Here is a 13,713-nt window from a genome sequence, read left to right as displayed (position 1 = left end):
TAATGATATCGAAGAAAATATCCTACGATTGTAGTTTATGACCTGGCCCTTTTATAACTTGACGGGTCATTAAACAACAACAGTATAATGTCTTCTCTAACGATTTCTCTCAACTGTCAAGCCTTTGGATTCAATAATTACTTTCTTTGTCACTGATTGCTCTCATTTTCACTCATTCAAAAAGTGGTATCATTTATTTCACTGAATTTATGCCCCAATCCTATTCTTTCTCTTATTTCCTTCAGAAATGAGCCTTTTGAGGGAATAACGCTGTCCGTAAACCCTAGTATATCAATAAGTTAATAAATATATAAATAAAAAATAAATGGTTAAATCCATCAATCTAAATATACAATTACACACACAAACACACACACACACATTATATATATATATATATATATATATATATATATATATATATATATATATATATATATATATATATATATATATATATACATATACACACACATATATATATATACACATACATACATACATACATACATATATATATAAATATATATTTATATATACATATATATACAGTATATATACATATATATTTATATATACATATATGTATATATTTATATACAAATATATATTATATATATATATATATATATATATATATATATATATATATATATATATATATATATATCAGTGCCTTATACTAGCCCAGGCCCGAGTAAAACATGAAAAAAGAAGGGAAGGAAAATGTTGAGGCTTTACCAGGAGGGAAACAAAGGACCCGAAGATGGTCAACAGTATATCATTCGGTGATGGAAACCATATTGGTATTCCGATTGATTGATTGATTGATTATATCTATTAAAACTGGCGTCTCAATATTAGGTTATTGACGCCGAAAGAAAAGAGTTGGACTGCACTGTCTGATAAAACGAGAGTCGACTAAAACGTCAAATTCTTTATCAGTGTTAGAAGTTAAGGAAACGTGACAGTTGAAAGATGAATTAATTCAGTAACAATTAACAATTATTAGGGGCTGGCAGAACTACCATAAGTTTATGATTAAACGTTGGAGGAGGAGGAGGAGGAGGAGGAGGAGGGTAACGTACAGGAGCCATTTTACAAGCAAAATCCTTTAGTAGAGCAGGAATTCGGTCTGGACCACTTTTACAGTATGTCTTGCGTGAAAACTTATTAACTTGATATTGGTGAATTTACATTATCAATTTTCCAGTGACTCATTGTTCACAAACGTCAATTTGATTATATTCAGTCTCGCCGCTGGAGGAGAAAAACTAGTAAACATTTAGCTCCATTATAAAAGTTGTTCGTATATTCGTTTCAATATCCCGTAAGTATATTGTTATAATCCCAATACCGATTCAGTAGTTAGTGTGGCAATGTTACAGATTTTTTTTTTTAACGATAAAGAAATATTTTTCAGATAATTTATTACTAAATTACTAACAATGAGAAAATAACTTTCGGACTCACTGGACGTGGTAGTTGTGACGTAGTAAGTCCGCCAATTAATCAATCAATCAATTACTCAATCAATTTTTCCCTTAGCTTACGGAGAAAAATGGTAATTCAAGATGGTTGAAATAAGAGGTTCAAGGAAGAACACTGGTCTTTTAACCAAGGCGGGCATCGTCGATCACCAAGTGTTCCCAGCTGCGTGTTCCAGATCATCCCGCACGCTGTTTAGTTCCCCAACGGATGATCGCACTCAAGAAGTTCCCTTGAGCACTTCGCCTGACCTCCTTATTGCGAAACAGAACCTTGGGCAATTTCCCTGCCTGATTTCCCAACAGTTTATGAGCTAAGCAGATCGAAAGTGGCGATAGATCCATTGTGCTCCTCATTTAAAGAATAATAAATTGCACTATTTATAAATAATAATGCTCCTCGTATATGTGAAAGAGCAGCACCTGGAGAGGTATGTAAATGAGGGCCAATTGCACAGGTAAGACTCGCCCAAGTTTGGGATTAATAGCAGGCTATCAGAGTCCCATGACGCTATACTTAAATCGGTTCTGGGAGATTTACTTCTGGATCGGGGTTTCTTCTCCCGAGAGAGAGAGAGAGAGAGAGAGAGAGAGAGAGAGAGAGAGAGAGAGAGAGAGAGAGAGAGAGAGAGAGTCTGAAGAAAATCATAAGGAATATAAACACGATAAATCTGAAAGGTAGATTTTGAATCAAATGAATTTTTAATTTAAATACTGAGTATCAACGAATGGTGAAAAAGAGGAGCTCCAATGAAATGTAAACTAGGAGCCGTTCCGTTTTGCCAGTCAATCACTCATCAGAAATCTTATGAACGCTGAAATTTTCTCGCCCACGGTCACAAGGAGACTGTTCGATTATTTTGAACAACTGAGGTTTACCGTTATACCTTTGCTGCTGCTGCTGCAGCTGCTGGCGTTTTGGGCTTGTGCAAGCGATCGAGGAATTTCCGCTTTGGTTTTATTAGTTTGCTCTCACCTCATCTTGCTGTGTGTGTACATAAATACATACAAACACACACACATATATATATGCGTGTGTATGCATGTATTTATTATATACATATATGTATAAATATAATTATATATATATATATATATATATATTTATAAATATATTATATATATATATATATATATATATATATATATATTTATAAATATATTATATTTATATATATATATATATATATATATATATATATAAATTTATAAATATATATATATATATATATATATATATATATAATATATTTATAATATATATATATATATATATATATATATATATATATATATATATATATATATATATATATTACAAATAAAGTGTAAGTTAAGTGATTTGGCTTCCTAAGTGATTCATATTTTGTTCCTTCTAACGAGGTTGGTTACAGAACTCAAAAAATACACACGAAGGAAGAAAACAGTCATAGTCTTTAATGAAATCTTATTTATTTCTGATCGTTGCGGAATCACAAGACCAAAGGAAGAACACGCAGCAAGGAACCGATCATAAGAACGCATGGCAATTATTCTCGAAGGACAGCACATTCACAAAATGCCTGATTTTCAAACGCAAATAATCTCATGGTTCTTTAGACATAAACGATAATGCTCTCCGGATAACTATATTCCTATTTAGCCACACCTCATTATCATATGTCTGAGTCTTAAGGTCATTTTTCTTCCGAAAATCAGTGATGGTAAACTTTTCCCTTGTAACAGAAAATAAATTGATATAAACGTTATTTGCCACAAGGCAAATCATCCTGTATATGTATGTATGTATGTATGTATGTATGTATGCATATATATATATATATATATATATATATATATATATATATATATATATATATATATATATATATACATACATACACAAGAAATGGATCTATATATATATACATATATAATATATACACGGCCGAACTATCAATGGCTAAAGGAAATAAGCAGGAAATTTAATGTTCTTGCAGATTATACAGTTTTACCTGGTTAGAGATAATGTTTGAAATATGTTCAAATGAATGACAACTTGGAATGCGTACAGAATCGGATGGGTACAAGAAGGCTAAAACAATATGAGGATGAAACGGTTGTCAGTAACAGAAAAAACTGTATGGCTTCCTATCAAACCAGTACAAACAAATGATAGACACAACAATGCACATAAAAACCGAGAAGTTAATAAATAAGAACTTAGTATATGTCAACTACTATAGCGAAATAATGACTATATTACTGTGTAACCACAAAGCGAAACAAACTTCAATATTTATTTATCACAATGACCTATATAACTTCTTACTGATGACGCTAGGAAGGATGTAAAAGGGTCACGTCCATCCCAACTGGGTTTAACGGTTAATTATTAGAAAGTAAAAGTATGCAACGGAAATTTGCGAGAGAATTCCTCAGGCCATATTCCTTACTTTAGTTCTTTCTTTTTATTGAGTTAACGGTAAATATTAGCAGCCGTTACCATTGAAATTTCTACCTATTTTCTGACACGATGATGCATCTGAATTATTTCACACCAATCACCATTAGCTTCAATGATGTCATCTGTGGATATTTCCTGTCAGCTTCTAAAAAACATTATACTTGTAACTACGCATAGAAGCATGGACGAATATAAAATTCTGGAAGTTGCCTCAAGAATGAAAAAGACACATTCGCGAAGAGTCTAAAATGTATCTTTTTTAAGGCAGCTACACCAAGATGATCGGATTTATTAACTAGAACTATGAATTCATACTAAGAAATGAAAGAGGAACGCCCTATGCTCAAATGAAAGTCGACCAACAGCGGTCAACTTATCTTATCAGTCCTCCATGCATTTCACTTAATGAATGACTATGAATGAAATATGCATTCAATAGACTTTCATAAATGCATCAAGAATATCCAAGATTTTAAAATATTAAAAGAACAAGGAGCAACCAATCTTTCCTTTTAGTGCCTCTTTGACCACAAGTGTGCTTTCTTTCACCCACACGTCGAGGATGTTTCATACAGATTTTAATATCAACAACAGTGACTAGTTTCATTCTTTTTGCTGCCGAGAGACGCAGCGGAGGCACTGTCCTTTTTTTTTTTTTTTTTTTTTCTAAATCATGCATTTATTACATGGCATCTTAAATTCCAACTAGCTCTTCAGATGTTCCGACGGTACATTCGCTGTTCTTTATCTTGACTACATGCCTAATGGTTATTTCTACAACATACATAGTTTGCTACTTGAATCATTATTTCCTGAACTGTTGAAATTTGTACTGGAACACATACCGCATAATTACTAGAATCTTGAGAATAAAGGGAATGGAATATATAATTTAGGCCAAACGCCAAGAGCTGGGACCTATGAAGTCACTCAGCACTGAAAGGGTTACTGAGAGTAAAAAAGTTTTAAAGGAGTAACAGGAGAAAAACCTCGCAATTGAAATAAGAGCCAACTATTAGGGGAGGGTAGAAAGTAAGATGGAAGAAGAAGAATATGAACGGAGGTACAATTAAGGTCCAAGGGACGCTGCACAGAAACTCAAGTAATGCCCACAGCGCACCGCGTGAGATGCACCCACAGCACTACTCTCGTACGGAGCCTGAGAAAAAATGAAACAATTAAACTGCCTTAGATGAAATGAAACGATATAACTAAATTACCTTATATAGGAGAACCTTTACTGGAGTGCCTCAATCGTCAAGCTAGTAACTGAATAAAAACCCATTTGTAATTATCATTATGACTGTTATTAAATCAAATATAACTGATTTTATGGGTTAAAATAACAATAAAATGACAACTTCTAAACTAAAATATTTTAACAATACGAGTAAAAGTGCGAAAAGGAAGGACATCCCAAGGAGCATTCAGGAGTATATATATATATATATATATATATATATATATATATATATATATATATATATATATATATATATATATATATATATATATATTATATAAATTATATATATAAATTATATATATAATATATATGTATATATATATATATATATATATATATATATATATATCATATATATATATATATATATATATTATATATATATATATATATAAATTATATATATGCACAGATGTATACTACATCCCCACGTTGTTTAGAAAATAAATGAATATATATTCATAAACATCGATTTATAGCTACAGCGCTATCAAAACTGATAACGGAGGCGATGCGCAGAAAAGAACGCACGGAATGCTTGCTTGGACTGTCTCGGTTGAAAATATATAAGCTCATAACTCACGCTAATTCCCGGCTTGGGGAGACGTATGACTTATGTGCAACGCTCAATATAGCACCTAATTCGTGCTTGATGCCTATCAGGCTTTTAATATGAAAAAGCATTCTGTCGATTGCAACTTGCAGATTGCGATAGATGCTATCGGAACCCTGCAAGTCTCGCGAACTTAAGGAATGGATGCATAATTCAGTCGGGCCTTCGCGGTGAAAAGCGATACAGAGAGAGAGAGAGAGAGAGAGAGAGAGAGAGAGAGATTTCTGGGTCAGTCAGACACAAAGGCGGAATCTCTTTGTCCCAACTGTTCAATGGTTTATCTCACACATGCACTCTTTCGAAATATTCCGTTCCCTTATTACTTATGGGAGCATTCGGTATGGCGCAGTGACCTTATCAAATATGGACAGATAATCCAAGCCTTTAAATCGGAGAAATCATCTTTGTCTTATACACACACACACACACACACATATATATATATATATATATATATATATATATATATATATATATATATATATATATATATAATGTATTTTTCTCCACAGGTGATTCATCCATGACTCATCATGAATATGGTAGTGATCACGGCTCTCTCTCTCTCTCTCTCTCTCTCTCTCTCTCTCTCTCTCATATCATATATATATATATATATATATATATATATATATATATATATATATATATATATATGCATAAGGGTCCCCACCGTTAATTGGGTATTTTAAATTAAACTTAACTTAGCCTATTTTTACCAGACCTTGCATTAGCGTACAGTAGATAATCGACTATTGTGGGTCGCACCCACGTGAAGATGGGCATGGACCTAGCAACCTTTTAAATCAAAATACCTACTTAGAACCTTTCTGGGACCATTCTCTTTCAGTGGAAAAGCTGTATGTTAGCGTACCCATATTGATATAGATGACGGTAATGTAAGAGAGGGTCGAACGTCAAGTCCCGCCTCTAGGCACGTTCAGTACCGTTCAAAGCCTCCAATCAATATACGCCCAATCTGCAACCTAACATGGCCAGCTACGCTCTAGACAACAAACTGAACGGGAACGTGGAGAACAAAGAACGTGGGGAGGAGAACCAGAAGCTAAAAAAACAGACCAGAACATATAGAAATAACAGCAAAAGACATCAAGGAGACTATCGCTGATGACATAAAAGAGGAGACTTTCCAGTAGCAGCAACATAAGAAAACCAATGCTAGAAGGAATAAAAGAAGCACAGGTCAAAGAAAGGAGAAAAGGAAATCTGACAAAATTCAATTTATCAGAACCTCAGGAAGGAGGCAGAGGAGAGAACCTAAAGAAGAATAAACAAACCTGTAGAGAAATGTTTAAAATGAACAAAACCTGAACAAAAGAGAGCGGAAAGGAAAATAAGTGGTAAGGGTAGGTAGGTTACGTCCTGAACAAGTACATAATTCTGTTATGACAGGAATACCAAAACCCAGGCCACTACTCGTCAATTCAGCAGTGAAAGGAAAGAGTGGAGTATTAAAAAAAATGCTAGACTACTGAAGAATGCAAAGAAATAAATTTACAAGAAATTATCAATAGTGCCTGGCATGACTACCAAAAGAGAGAGAAAGGGACATCATACTAAAGTTAGAATAAGAGAGAAAGCAAGAAAACCACAAAGAAGTATGGTACATCAGCTAGGGAGAATGAAAGAGAGCGCAAAAATTTCAGTAGACTAGAATGTTTTAAAAGGAGAATTCAAAGAACTGTAAATAAAAATCATAAGATCTCTAGCAATGTAAATAACTTAAAGACTTAGGTAGAAGTGTAAGTAGTATAAGACGAAGAGGTATAGGAAGTAGTCTTAGCAAAATACGTATGAAAGCAGCTTTAGGAGAAAAGTGTAGTTTAAACTTAGTAAGTAAAACTTTAGAAAGTTAAAGTAATTTCAGTGACGAGAAAAAAGGACAGGCAATGGATAACACTGAAGAAACATAAGGAACTTCGAAATGAAGTTCATTAATACTCGAGGACTGACAAAAGCTAAACTTATTGAACTGATAGAATTAAGAAAGCGCAAACACGTGCGTTACTGAATCACAACTGAAGCAGCGAAAGTTACCAATCCCAGCAGGTATTAGTTTGGTAGACACTTTGAAAGATGATGATGATGACATCAAAGGAAGGGATCTATTGATAACGCACAGGACCAAAGGAGACATTCAGTTGAAGAAAAAGTAGTAATGCAGCACAAAGACAGTCTATTTGTAGAGGGTACTTATAGAACAATTAGTTTAACCTAGTCCTAGTTAAATATGTCAACCAGCGATAAGGATAGAAATAGGCGAATAGTTAACGGCTTACATAAGGCCATAGAGAAAAACATAGACCTGCCTGTGATTGTGCTGGGGGACTTCAATGGGCATTTAGGTTTTATAGGGAATCAAGACCTGGGACAAAATGGGAAATACGTAATGGACATATTGGAGAAGTGTGACCTTCCACTGCTTAATAGAGACACCAACTGCAAAGGTGAGACCACCTGGAGTAGAGATCAAAGGAGCAACTACAGAGTCAGACTTTGTTCTCGTCAACCAAGAAATGTTTCAAAACTATTAATATATGAAAACAGATGAGGCAGACAATGAACTTGACCTATCTGAACACCTGCTCAAGAATGTCCATTTTAATTTCAAAACCAAAGCGAGAAAAAGCTTTGCAAAAGGAATTAAAGAATCACATACCTCTAACGGAAGAGTCCGCCAATACACAGAAAAAAAAGTCAACCTTACAAAATAAAAAAGGAGGGGATTTAAGCTCATCTGGAAAAACAATTAATGGAGCTAAAGTGAACATCTTAGAGAAAACAATAAAGGGAAGGGTAATGCATAGAAAGCAGGATGAGATAGAGCCAGTATGGGTTACCATGGTGAAAAAGAAAGAAATAAGTCATAGACGAATATTTAACAAGTTAAAAAAGATGGCCTTACTCACTAAAGAAAAGGAATGATACGAATAAGCATATTATAGACAGAAACAGAAATTACAGATACTAATGAAGAAAGTATTTTAAGAATATGAAGAGGAGATAAGGAAGGAGATAATGAATAACACAAACAGACATAGGAAAACATGGTTATATATAGAGATGCTGAGAAGTAAAAACACCTCAGAAAAAGAATGGTTTAGGATATATAATGAGAATAAACAAGAGATTAAGGAAGAAACTCTAACAACAGATCTGTAAATTTCTGGAAGATAGTATGTCAAAAAGAAAACAAAATGAAAGAAATATGAAATGTGAGTACAAGAGAACAATGCAAATGTGACATGGAGGCGATAATACAAAGATCAATGGGGAGATAAGAGCAGAATAAACAGCATATGTTATTCCACATTTCATTGAAAGAGCACTGGATGCAATATTCGGCCTGGCCCAAACGGAAATTAAGCCCATGGATGAAATAACTATAACTGAATATAACGTGAAACCAGCTAGAGAAAATCGAAGCAAATAAAACACCAAGGCCAGATGGTATAAAACCAGTACTATTCAAACTGTTCTGACAGAGCCCCTCTCTTAGAAGGGAATTAGGAGAATGTTTAGATAACACACTAAAAGGTAGGACCTCACAGAAAAGCTGGTTTAAGTTTAAAACAACACTCAAGCCAAAGAAACAACACCTCAAGGCGAAAGATCCTAGGCTAAGATCGCTATCAAATATGTCATATAAAATATTCATGAGGATCTTGAAGACCAAAATAGAAACACATTAGAAACACAGGGAAGACAAATGACTTGTAATCGGGAAATGATAACCTGTACACTTTGGAATACTGCATACAAGAAACATACACAAGACAAAACCCTATTTGTGGTATCTAGAGGTTTCCAGAATACACAGAAAAAAGATTATTGAGGTCATGATGACATACAGACTACACGCAAAGGTAGTTAATGCAGTAGCAAAGATAAATACAAATGCCACAACAACTTTGTGTTTCAGTAACATACAGCGAGGTCTAAATACCACAAATGGCATGAGACAGGGGTGTAATACATCAACCATATTCTTCCTATTAGTGATCTACCTTATCACCAAATCTGAAAAACACAACGGAAGGATTTAGGAATGAAATTCCAAGAATCGTGGCAGTATTCTAAGCACATGACGGATTGATCCTAGGCCATTCTCGAGAAGAAATAACAAAACCATAAGAATTCTTATGGAAACAGCAAAGTGAATGTGGTATAAATGCAAACAAAGCTAAAAAGTAGTATATATTAATTTTCAATGACTAGTACAATATAGACGACGTAGAAACCATGCAGTATACCGAAGGAATACAAACAGTCAAGCAGCTACGATATCTAGGTGTGACAATCAACAACACAAAAGACTATTTTAGTGCCAAATAAAAATGGCAAAAATTAAAGCAAAACAGACGGTAAACATGGCTAATGCAGACATTAGTCAAAGTTGTAGCAAGGTGAAGATATGAAAGTTGTACTGGAAAGGATTAGCAATGCCATTTTTCATGTATGCCATGGAAGTAATGAAACAGCAAGAAAGATATAAATGGACTGCAAAAAATAAATAACCAAGTGCACAGACTTCTACTGAGAGTACCAACGTATTAAGATCTGATTTAGGGGCCTATTTCAAAACATACACTTGAGAGCAATTCTGGAGGTTGGAAGCTTTTCATTAAGCCGGCCTTATGCCAGCAAGGACCTTTGCCCATCAGCAGCCCAAGGTGTGATTAAATACTTAAGGGAATGAGCGGCCTGGTGCGGACCTCTGAAGTCGAAGCAACCTAACTGAGACGGACTTCACTGAAATGGGAACAAGTGGGTCGTTTTAGCATCGTTAATGAACATTTTACAAAATAAATAATTTTTCACTCAGACGTCATTCAAAATAGTTCATGTTTCTGTTTTATTTAATCACTTACTTTTTATCTGCGCATTACATCACGTCCTCTCTTCGCTTTTTTTCTTTTTCTTCTCACAAAGGCTATTCTATTCCGTGGAAGTTTACTTAAACAGTTCACGACCTTTAAACAGGAACTGATCCACTGTTAAATATTATTCGCGATCTTCAACAAACATTTGTTCAATAATGCAAGACACACAATACTTTCGAGGTCGAGCAGAACTTGAAAGAAATGTGCATTTAACATGCTACTGCTGAAGTTTCCAGGAGAGAGAGAGAGAGAGAGAGAGAGAGAGAGAGAGAGAGAGAGAGAGAGAGAGAGAGAGACCAATCTACATTTAGTTGTAAATATAATTTTCAGGCCCGTGATTCGAGGTGGGAATCGAAAGTGATCGAAATACTGTTTTGTGTTTACTTTGAGTTCTCATCAGATTCGTTCTTTTTTCTTGCATTCTTCGTCACACATGTCGTTCAACGAACACCAAACCGAGGAGGAAACAGAAGAAGGAAAACAAGAAAATGATAATAAGATAAAGTAATATCCAAGGTACTTAACCTTGGAAGATGGCGAAGAAGAAGAATAGTAATAAGACGACCAAGAAGTGAATATAAAGAAAACATCTGTCGGGTATACCCGAAACCTCTTATTGGGAAACGCGCGCATGCGTAATAAGTCTTGACCGCGAGTAAAACACAATCGGATCCTTTTGGTCATGGATTTTAAGTCGTCTACAACTGGGCGGGAGGCAAGCTCACACTGGGTAATTTCGTTTGACAGTTCGCCATGTACGCCTCGTATTTTAGACAGCAACTGGGCTTAGGACGGTGGGCCCAAGAGCGCCAACAAAGGATGTTCCTCGGCACGTTTCTCTCTCAGTGATTCTGAATGTGTTGATCGAGTCTCGATTGGGAAAAATATAACGGTTGTTCAGCTGGAAGAGAAAGGGATCGCCATCCTTTATCCGATATCCTATACAGTTGCAGATAACGAAAAAGCTACGGCACATTTCTTTTGCAAATTTACGCTCATTGTTTTTAACCGGCCTTTTACTAATCACTGCTAACATGCGTATTTGTCGTAAATCTTGATCTCGATAATATTAATACGCATGAATTCTGAAACCTGCGTCTTCTGATGATTACTATCATCACAACTGAGGTCTAGAAATTAGAACAGGTCAGCGAGTCGAGTGAGACTTGGTTAAGCAAATCAATCACGCTAAAGCAACTCCATTGTCAACAGCATTTAAAATCATAAATCTATAGATCATCTCCTACCAAGTGAGTGAAATTACGTTTTAAAGCTTTTCTTCCTTCAGATCAGCAAGGAAGACCTTTTCTTTACCTGTGCTAATGCTTATGGCTTGGCATATCTCTGGGAAGAACAAATGTTATGGCCACAATGACACTAATATCACCAGCGAAACAGAAGGAACTCGAATCCCTGGCATAAGCAGAATCTGTTAAAACCCCAGGTATCTGTGTTACTTAAAATGTAAGTTATCATGCAGGCACTCCATTGCAGTTGGTTGCAAGCTGGGTGGAGGACATACTGTGGTTGCCAACCGCACTCTAAAATACTTATTTAAGTTTGTATCTCCTTTTGGGTGCCACACACACACACACGTGTTCATTTATATACAAATAAAATTTTATCAAATTCCTTTATCCCTTCAGAGTGGGTGCTGAGAGAATGCAAAAGACTAGTTCTCAACGAGTCTTCTCAGATGAACTGGCTAGCTCCATAACCTTTTCAAAAACACAACACACAAACACACATTTTATATATATATATATATAACAACAGAAAGTCTTTAATCTATAAACAGAAAGTCGAAATCATATACATTGCTCTACTAAAACAGCCAAAGTCCGGGCATTCTATACGCATTTTGAGTTATATAAAAACAAAAGGTATTCTTCAAATGCATTTTCCTGTATCGTTCAAAATATGCTTCTATGGGCATGTAACTAAATAATGTTCTAAATCATCTTCCTTATCTCCTCATCCCTTCTTTTGCCTTCGAGAAGGGTAAACTAAGTGTGGTTTTATCTTAAGGTACAATCAAATCTGGTTTAATTTACCTTAGTTGGTGAAACATTTTCTTTATATTTGCATCGGAACTAGTATGATGAGAAGTGTATGTGCATGAAACGGAGGTTACGTAAAATTACACTAGTCCCGACATGACTATCATATATTTAAACCCACCTTTTATTCATATTTTTATTCGGATCATGATTTATATTTTCGTTCGACTTTATTCCAATTCCCTAATCGACATGATTCAAGGACTCCGCCTCCGCGAGAGATCTCCCAAGCGGAGATAATCGAGCGAATGTAAATGAGAGAGTTTATCCTCGTTGGGTCCTTTTATTCAGAGCAGCTAAAATTACTGCTTATTAATGACCTAAAGAAGATCTGGCGCACGCCCATACCGCCGCCCTTCCTAATACCAGTGAAGCGAGGGTGGACGAGTACCTACCAACGGCTACCTACAGCGGCCATGAGCAAATGTTTACATTTAAGGGCGTGCCGCTTCACCTGTTGGCTTGGCTTGGCTTGGCTTGATGATCCACTTATTAGGGACACCATACCAGTGACCCTCTTTATCTTTCAGTTTTGGGAACTGAGTCTCATTTAAGCAGTTTACTGGTCCTCTTATCAAGAACGTCTAAGCAAAGTTATATTTTTTTCTCTGATTTAAAGGCTATGTCCTGTATAGGTGTCTTAACGACCCAGTTATTTTTCTACTTTGAAAGCTCTGATCTTTCCCTGTGATTTAACGATCCACTTATAAGGGACACTATAGCAAAGGTATTTTGCTTTTGACCTTGGGAACTTTACTATGTGCATGGCTAACAATAATCATACAGAGAACAAATGGTATTCTGTATTTTTGCTTTTCCTTATACGGTCCACGTATAAAAGACCCTGTAAGACTGGCTTACACACCCCCCTCTCTCTCTCTCTCTCTCTCTCTCTCTCTCTCTCTCTCTCTCTCTCTGTTTGGAGGACTCTTGTATAAGTGACTATATAGAACTGGC

Source organism: Macrobrachium rosenbergii, chromosome 54 (assembly GCF_040412425.1).
Source record: "Macrobrachium rosenbergii isolate ZJJX-2024 chromosome 54, ASM4041242v1, whole genome shotgun sequence".
NCBI lineage: Eukaryota > Metazoa > Arthropoda > Malacostraca > Decapoda > Palaemonidae > Macrobrachium > Macrobrachium rosenbergii.
Note: the sequence above shows the minus strand (reverse complement) of the source record.